Raw genomic sequence first — 10,261 nt, 5'->3', positions numbered from 1 at the left:
AGTAGATACCAATTGAAGGTACAAAGTAGTTCATTGATCATCCTAGCTTGACTCCAAAAAGCACATGGTGACAACACCTTCCTTGTGAGTGAGCCGAGCATCCAATGCATCTCCAATTGTTCCTAGAACAACAACACAAACAAAATGGTACCCAAACTCATTGGGACCAAAGAGTTAGAAACACCAACAATACATAGGACAAACTCCACATAAATATGTGCATATAGATATGGAAATGAAATTCATGCACATCTCATCCAATTTGAGACTTGGTGGAGTTTCCCCTATATATTTGGTCAAAGAGAGAAAGCATGCCACGGAAACTACATGAAGTTAATATGCATGCTCAAGACTTTCAAGAACCAATACCAAAATACAAGGAAATACCAAGTGAAAAGAATACCAAATGGAGAAATCATCACTTGGAGATATCATTAAAAGATACATCAAGGAATGAGATATCCATTGGAACCCACAAAATGATATCAAACTCCCAAAAGAGAGGATGGTTCCAAACAAACCAAGCTCTCTACAAAGTTTCATGATGGCACAAGTACCAAAAAGAAACGGCTTGCCGTCCACCAACACACACTTAAAATGGATCACAAGTTTAGTGTTTTATAGAAAATAGGATAGCTCCCCCACGAGTTGTGCATTATAGAGAATTTGCATTTGAATACAAAATGCACAAGGTAGGATCACCACGTTCACTATATCAAGGAAAACACTAGACAAGATCAAGAAAACAACAAGATCCTCAAGTGGCACGGAAGGCAATGGGAGTTGACACAAACTTGTCAAGAGATAAGGCAAATAAAAGGCAAACGCCAACGTGAAGATGATCAAAAATTTCTACCACACATAACTGAGTACCAATTGTCAAAAGACAAGGAGTATTTGGAAATAATTCCCGGTGGTAGATAGCAAGGATATCCGACATCATCTTCACACCAAACACAAGCAAATTGCAACTTGTAGAGCTAACATGCCACCTAGGAACAAGATAATTGACAATATCAATTCTAGGTGACAATATCTCAAATGTAAACATTTTCTAGGCTAGTAATATACACATAGCATATTACTCCCCCATAATGTGATTCCAATTAAAGATAAACAAGAGGCAAAAATAACGATCCAACAAGAGATAATTAATGGACAATTTAGAATTGAATTTCTCATGAGAAGACATACCACATAGCGACTAGATAATCTTGAAATATCAATACTAGATGGTATTACTCATGTACACACATTTATAGGATTGTGAGGTGCACAAAGCACATCACTCCCCCATAATGGGATATTCCATTAATCTCTCACAAGAGCCAACTAAGATACAAACAAGATGCACAAAGGCTCAACGTACGACACACATGTACATGAAGTGCAAACCAACATACATAAACTTGATTACTCAAGATAAGCAATTTGGAGGCACAACAAATACAAACACATGCAAGGAACAAAACCAATACATGCAAGGGGGCAAGTAACTTTCAATGTAAGCAATTTAAGTACAAGTTACCACAAGGAGGCACATTGGATATAAGATATAAGCTTGATGATTCGATTGACTTGGCTTGTGACAATAAGAGTGATGAAGTCCCCTTAATTATTCATAATGTAGCCAAGTCTCCAGTGTCCTCCAACAACACCTATTGATCAAGTATGAGCTAGTTGGTCCCCAACCAAGTTGGGTCCTAAGAGGTTAGTCACAATAGGCTTGGCTACCCAAATGGTTCTTTTCTTGACACCACTTTGAGTACCAACAAATTTGGCAAACACATTGCCAACCTTATCCTTCCCAGGAGAATAGATATCATCAATTAGAATAGGGTTGGATAAGGTACCATTCGTGCATGAAGAAGCGACGTGACCTTTTTCACGACATAGGTAGCAACGTCTACTCTTCACTTTCTTCTCACTTGATTTCTCAACTTGAGAAGCGTTAGATTGAGTCTTCTTGGGAAGAGGCCTTTCTTCAACTTGAGGTTGAGCATGAGAATGCACTTGTAGCCGCTTCCCTTGTTGCTTGTCACTAATGGCCTTCTTCTTCAATGGGCAAGATCTAACATGGTGCCCTTCAATTTTGCACTTGAAGCAAATAATCTTGGCCAAATCCTTGACGTGTTCTTGGCCCTTCTTCTTGTTCATCTTGGACTTCTTCTTCCTGTTGGAGTTGAATCCAAGTCCACCTTTATCATTGGGGGATTTTTGCACACTCAAGATATTGTTGAGTGTGGATTTCCCTTCATGACACTTTTCCAAGTCTTTCTTCAAAGAAGTGACTTGGGCCTTAAGCTCTTTGATTTCCTCTACATGGTTAGTCTCAACACAAGTACTAGAGGAAGTATAAGCTTCATCATTGGAGCAACAAGGCAAGGAAAGCAATTCATCACAAGATGTACCAATGTTATGCATAGACGAATTACGAGGACTAGCACAAGGCAATATAGCATTTTGACTAAAAGTAGTGCTAATGTCCACATGAGGCTCACTAGATGTTACCTTAGCAATCATAGCCTCATGAGCTATTTTTAGCACATTATGGGATACAAGAAGATCATCATGAGAGCTAGAAAGCTTTTCATGACTTTCTTCCAATTTCCCATAATTGCTAGATAGCAACTCAAGTTGAGCCCTTAGCTCAACATTCTCCTTTAAAATGGATGCTTCACAAGAAATAGAGTTAGTAGCACAAGCATCATCATTAACGACAAGAGTAGAAGGCAACTTGGCAAGCTCTTTTCAATAAGAAGCTTCAAGTTGAGCATGAGACTCGGTGAGTTTGATGAGCTCACCCTTGACGACCCTTGAGCCATTTTCGAGGTGCTCAAAATCCTCAAGGAGTCTAGCATGAGCAACTTCAAGCTTAGCATTTTTAGTTTCAAAAACATTGGCCACCTCAAGAGATCTATCATGAGATTCCTTCACTCTAGATAACTCTAGAGCAAAAGTCTCCTTAAGAGATTCCTTGGTGGTTTGTTCAAGTTCAAGAGCTTGAGAGAGGTCCGCAATCTCATTAGCGTAATCACGCTCATGACCTTCCATTTTACCAATGGTGACCTCATGCTCCTCAAGACGAGATTCCAACTCATCAATATATTTCTTGCCCTCAATAGCAATAGACATGATTTCCATGAAGTTGGAACGAGCAATTTTATTCTTAAGAAGAGCTTTAAAAATTATTTCCCCCTTAACTTTTAAGGAGGCAACATCATCATTCTCTTCATCATAATCGACATCATCATCACTCTTGCCATCATCAATATTATCACAAGATATATTGGGATTCAAAGTGGGAGATACCTTTGAAGCCTTGGCCATAAGGCAAAAAGCAATCGATGATGATGTAGGATCCCTTGAAGCACCGTTCAAGACCACATCTTGTTCCATGGAGTGTTGGGTTTCCTCTACATTGTTAGCACAACAACTCGAGGAAATAGATACATTTTTATCATGGCAACAAGACATAGCAAGCATATCATCATGAGATTTGAGCAAGCAATTTCTACAAGATATGCAAGAACTTTTAACACAAGCATGTGAAACATTTAGAGTGCTCGAAGTGTTAAAGTCCAAAGGTGAAGCATTGCAATAATAAAGTGATGAAGGATCATCAAAAATAAGCTCACTATAATCATTGCAATGAACACCACTACTCACCATATCATTACCTTGTGGCAAACCACATGTAGGTGAAGTAGAAGAAGTTGAGAATACTATACGACCGGAGGTGGAAGGAGGACAATCATCTCCACAAATCTCGGACACGCCATATTTGTCTTGAAGCTTTGTCCACAACTCATGAGCATCCCGAAACGACATGAGTTGAAATATAACTACATTGCTCAAAGCATCAAAAAAACACATTAGAAGCTTGAGCATTGAGATAAGAGTTTTTCTCATCCTCTAAAGATAATCTTTGTGGATCCTTTGGAGGAGCAAAACCCATATCTACAATTCGCTCTAAATTTGGGTCCATGACCCTAAAGAGATTAAGCATGCGAATTACCCAAACATCAAAATTTGTGCCATCGAAACTAAGAGTGTCAGAGAATCCTAAACCCCTAGTCGACATCCTTACTCTCTAGGCGGTTAAGCCCTATAAAGAGAGACGAGGCTCTGATACCAATTGAAAGATCGTGGATGTCGCCTAGAGGGGGGTGAATAGGCGCTTTAAAATAATTACGGTTGAGGCTTGAACAAATGCGGAATAAACCTAGCGGTTAATTTGTCAAGCACAAAACCTACAACAACTAGGCTCACCTATGTGCACCAACAACTTATGCTAAGCAAGAAAAACTACTTAGGTGATAGCAAGATATATGACAAGAAACAATATGGCTATCACAAAGTAAAGTGCATAAGTAAAGGGCTCGGGTAAGAGATAACCGAGGCACGCGGAGACGACGATGTATCCCGAAGTTCACACCCTTGCGGATGCTAATCTCCGTTTGGAGCGGTGTGGAGGCACAATGCTCCCCAAGAAGCCACTAGGGCCACCGTAATCTCCTCACGCCCTCGCACAATGCAAGATGCCGTGATTCCACTAAGGGACCCTTGAGGGCGGTCACCGAACCCGTACAAATGGCAACCCTTGGGGGCGGTCACCGAACCCGTACACTTTGGCAACCCTTGGGGGCGGTCACCGGAACCCGTCAAATTGCTCGGGGTGATCTCCACAACCTAATTGGAGACCCCGACGCTTGCCCGGAGCTTTACACCACAATGATTGAGCTCCGAACACCACCAACCGTCTAGGGCGCCCAAGCACCCAAGAGAAACAAGCTCAAGGGTACCAAGCACCCAAGAGTAATAAGCTTCTCAACTTGTAACTTCCACGTATCACCGTGGAGAACTCAAACCGATGCACCAAATGAAATGGCAAGGGCACACGGAGTGCCCAAGTCCTTCTCTCTCAAATCCCACCGAAGCGACTAATGCTAGGGAAGAAAATGAGAGGAAGAACAAGAAGGAGAACACCAAGAACTCCAAGATCTAGATCCAAGGGGTTCCCCTCACATAGAGGAGAAAGTGATTGGTGGAAATGTGGATCTAGATCTCCTCTCTCTTTTCCCTCAAAAACTAGCAAGAATCCATGGAGGGATTGAGAGTTAGCAAGCTCGAAGAAGGTCAACAATGGGGGAAGAACACGAGCTCAAAGGATAAGGTTCAATGGGGAAGAAGACCTCCTTTTATAGGTGGGGAAAAATCCAACCGTTATGCTCACAGCCCGCACAGAGCGGTACTACCGCTCCAAGGAGCGGTACTACCGCTAGGGCGGTAGTACCCCTTTGAAAAACAACAACGAGGAGGCAAAAGGCCAGTAGAACCACCGGAGCGGTACTACCGCTCGTCCCCACGGTACTACCGCTCGACCTCACGGTACTACCGCAAGTGGTAGCGGTACTACTGCTTGCGAGCGGTACAAAAAAATACTTCTGTGCCTACTTCTGCTGAGCAAAACACGAGATTTTGGTCCGAAGCGGTACTACCGCTCAGGAGCCGCGGTAGTACCGCTCCAAGTGGTAGTACCGCTCCCAAGAGCGGTACTACAAAATTACATCCGCAGCAGCCCCTTCAAAGGACACCAAAACTGACACAACTTCTGCAAACGGACTCTGAATTCGACGAAACCAAGTTTGTTGGAAAGCTAGCGAGAAGGGCTAACACAATCTTGATAGAAATACCAATAAGAAGCAAATGAGAAAAGGCCCAAAATAAAATGGTGAGAACCCTTCCTCGGATAAGATCGGTAAAACTTCCAACATCGAAAACATCATAGAAGACCCATGCAAACTCCGTTTTCGATGAACTCAAGCTTGTCATCAAGATGACCATAAGCTCTAAGACTCACAAAGATAACCAAACAAGAACCAAGAAACATGATGCAAGTTGGACCACCTTTCTTGATTGCGTTGGCTCGATGAAGACTAGATGATTACTCCCCCATAGTCCACTATGGGTGAGCCACTCTTCGGCACATCTTCACAAGTCCATTGTCACCACAATGGACGGCAAGCTTCAAGCACTTGATCTCTTCGTGATGCTCCACTTGAACTTGCACACGGCAATCTTGATGACGATCACCACTTGATGTCATCCTCTCCATGGGTTGAGTGATATCTTCCTCTTGACGCAAGCCCATGAACACGTACCTAACCCCACATAGAACTCTCACATAGACCATGGGTTAGTACACAAAGCACAATGGACAATGCTTACCATACCATGGGATCACTTGATCCCTCTCGGTACATCTTCTACGCTTTGTGAGTTGATCAACTTGATTCACTCTTGACTTAGTCTTGATCAGCCTAGAATCTTTCCAACTCTCTTCATTTGGATGATGTCTTGAAGGTAAACATGAATGATCACACAATCTTCTTCTTCAAGACATGCTTGCAATAAGCTCAACTCTCACATAACCAATCTTTGGATAATTCCTTAATAGCACCTTGGTCAACACAAACTCTCCTTGAAACCAACACATGTACTCTAAGAAAAGCCTATGGACAAAATCTTCAAATATAACTCAAGGCAACCATTCGTCCATAGAGATTGTCGTCAATTACCAAAATCAAACATGGGGGCACCACATGTTCTTTCAACTGTGTAGTGCGATGACGGGATTTCTAGCCCAACACATGTAGCTGCTCGGATCGCGAAAAGTGGTGGCGACAATGCACGACTCATTTTGATTTGGTGTGCTTCCTAAGTACCATGTCTTGAGTCTGGGGTGCAAACACTAGGTATGACCCGAGTTGGTTATACCTGACAATGACGATGTTTTTTGCGTCGTTATCTTGTTAACGACATTGTTTGGATATGCCCGGACTTGTTTTTCAGGGTAAAAAGCTTGAATCCGGCCTTTGGTGATTGAATCCGGTGACAACGACGGTTGAGCATCATTTCCTTATTGAAGCCGTTATTGTTTAAGATCTTTCTCATTCTCATTGTGGTATCAAATATAGTTGGTGCAAATATGGTTGTTGTAATTTGTCAAGCTGTTTTGATGACTTCGTCTTTTATATTTTCTTGCTTATGCATAGACTTGATCTTGTATGACTTTGCTCTTTCTTCTTATTATTTTTGCAGCAAACACCTATTTCATTTCACTAATAGAAAATCAAGTTGCATAATAAAACACATGGGAAAACTAAAAGACTAACCAAGAAAACAAGATTGTCCTGAAAAATTTGGATATAGAACCCTAAGAGATAGAAAAATACAAAACTATCCCTTGGGTTTCCTGCACTCGGCGAAGCCAGCAACCGCGGCCCAATTCCAGCGACGTCAAGGCGCACGCGGACAGAGTCGATGAGCCTCCACCATTGCCAAATCCAAAGAAGCACCATCGCCAACAGGGCTTCCTAAGTCGATGAACATGACTGCTGCAAGGAACGAGGCACATGTCGCCGTGGCACGTCGACCGAGGGAGGCCCCCGTGCTACCTTGGACCTAGATCCGTCGCACATCGACGAGGTCGGGGAAGAACGATAGATCCATCACCATCGGACCAACCTCCTCGTTCCATAGCATATGTCTCACCCTGGCCGCCAGCGCCGCCGCAAATGGCGACAAACGCAAGCAACACACCAAGAAACAAATCTCGCCTCTTTGCCGTTGTTTTTATTTGTGTGTACGTAGAGGTGGAGTGTGTGTTCGTTGCATTTGTATCCCTCTTGGATGCTTTGTTTTAATAGTAAGTTATACTAATAGAATCTATTATACTTTCATTTTCTTTTACCCCAAAATTTAGGAAAACGCTTCCTTCCAACCGATGGATATCTCGCTCGCGTACGCCGTCTTCAGCGCGCGCCACGCGTCCGATGGGCCCACCCACCGCCCACCGCCCATGCCTTATCTTCTTGCTTCGGTCTTCTTCTTCTCCCCTCCACCAAATCAGCCGAGTCCCCTTCTCTCCTCCACCAAATCGGGGGAGGAAATGACGGCGACCACCGTAGCTAGCATCTCTGTCGCAGCAGTTGCGTCGCGTCGCCCGTCGCGTGCTTCATCGGAGCACCCGGGTCGCGTCGCAGCGCAGACGGCGCCACCGCGTGCGCGTGGCGGTGCTGCAGTGGAGCGCTTGTCGCCGGCTCCCGGTGCTGTGGCGCGGCGCTCACATGGCGGACTGGAGCTCGGTGCTGCAAGGAAGCTTCACTGGCGGCGCCCGAAGCACCCCGTCGCCATCGCAGCCGCATACGCCGCGGTGTTGCAATGGAGCGGTCGGCGGCGGCTCCCGGTGGTGCGATGCAGCGCTTGCGCGGCGGCCCGGAGCTCCGTGCTGCAACGGTGCGTCGCCGGCGGCTGCAATGGAGCTTCACCTGCGAAGCCCAGAGCTGTGAAGCAGCGCCCAGAGCTGTGAAGCAGCGGCCGGCGCTCCAATGGAGCTTCACCGGCGAGCCCGGAGCTGCTCTGCAGCGGGTGGTGCGGCGTTGGAGCTCCGCCGGGGCTGCAATGGAGCTCAGCCGGGGTTGCAATGGAGTCGCCGGAGCTGCAGTGAAGCACGGCGAAGGGTCGTCAAGATTTGTCGGGGTTGCAATGGAGCCGCCGGAGTTGCAGTGAAGCGCGCCGGAGCTGCAATGGAGCCGCCGGAGCTGCAGTGAAGCGCGCCAGAGCTGTAGTGGAGCATGCCGGAGGTTGTCGAAACTTCGTTGAGGTTGCAATGGAGCGCCGGCGGCTCCCGGTGCTGCATCGCAGCGTCGCCGGCGGCTACATGCGGCGGTGGGTGCTGCTATGGAGCGCTCGCCCAGCGACACCTGATCCTGCGATGGACAGCTCGTCAGGGTCTCGTGCGTGCTTGGAGATCAAAGCAGAGCAGAGGCTGGGTGGTGCGATGCAAGGAGAAGAAGGTGTGGCGTTGACATATCTAAGGGCTGAGAGAAACAGATCGGAGGGCTGGCGACCCGACTGATTTTCGCCAGAATATCAGTCGGTTGACGCCTAGCACTGGCCCAAAATTTACCTTCGTCGAAAAGATAATAAGGCCTCCTTTGGTTTGAAGGAATTTTGTAGGAATTTCATAGGATAGAATTTTCGAAGGAAAAATTCTCATGGGGCCTTTTGGTTTATAGGAATACATTCCTATTCCTATGTAGGATAGGAATCAATTCTTCACATTTCAAAGGATAAAAAATATTAGCCTAAACTTAATGGAAAATTCCTATTCTATGCATCAAATGACGTGCCTTTTCTCTATTGGAATTGAGATGCATGTCATCTCATTTTCTATGATTTTCCTATGGAAAACGTTTAAAACCATCCGACTGATTTCTGGCTGCCGTAAACCTCTTCGTGACGCGTCCGATCTGACTCGATCGTGCGGTGGTCGCCTCTCCCGCAACTCGCGTCAGCCACCAACCACCAAACCTTATCTCCTTCTCATCCGCGAGCGTGAGCCACCCGTTTCTTCTCCTTCTCTCCCAAAACGTGATCCACTTTCTTCGTCTCTAACCTCTCATTCTTCCCTCGTGAAGCTCTGCTGCCCAAGCTCGTAAAGAATATACGATGCAAAGCCGGCGGCCATGTTGGGACGCAACACATCGGATGTTGTGATGAAACACTCGCGACGTTGTAGAGATGCTCCGGCGCTGCGACGCAGCACCCGTCGACGGTTGCCAGTGTTGTGATGCAGCATTCGGCGGTGCTGTCGGCGCAGTAACGCGGCGCTCGTCGTTGGCCGCCGGCGCTGCAATGCAGCCCTCGCCGGTGTTGCGCTGCTATGCCGCCGTGGTGGTTACCTGCGATGCAGCGTTCGATAGTGCTATGACGCGACGGTCGTCGGCTGCCGGTCCAGCAACGCAACTCTCGTCGGCGCTGACGGTGCTGTTAGTTGCCCAACCATGCTCCATCGCAGCTGCCTCGACCACCGGCCATGTTTCATTGCAGCTCCACCGTGGCACCGGGCGACCAAGCTATGCTCCATCGCAGCAGCGAGGACCATGGAGCTCCAATGGAGCAGCGCCGAAGTTGTCCATGGTGCGTTGAAGCTTTGCTGCGTCGCTCAGTGCTTCCATGGAGCATCGCCGGAGTCGTCGGTGTTGCGTTGTAGCTTTGCTGCGTTGCTCTATTCTGCCATGAAGCTACAATGGAGCATCGGCGGAGTCGTCGATGTTGCGTTGTAGCTTTGCTGCGTTGCTCTGTTCTGCCATGAAGCTACAATGGAGCATCGCCGGAGTCGTCGGTGTTGCGTTGTAGCTTTGCTGCGTCGCTCTGTTCTGCCATGAAACTACAATGGAGCATCGCCGGCGAC

This window comes from Aegilops tauschii, chromosome 7 (genome assembly GCF_002575655.3).
Source record: "Aegilops tauschii subsp. strangulata cultivar AL8/78 chromosome 7, Aet v6.0, whole genome shotgun sequence".
Lineage (NCBI taxonomy): Eukaryota > Viridiplantae > Streptophyta > Magnoliopsida > Poales > Poaceae > Aegilops > Aegilops tauschii.
Note: the sequence above shows the minus strand (reverse complement) of the source record.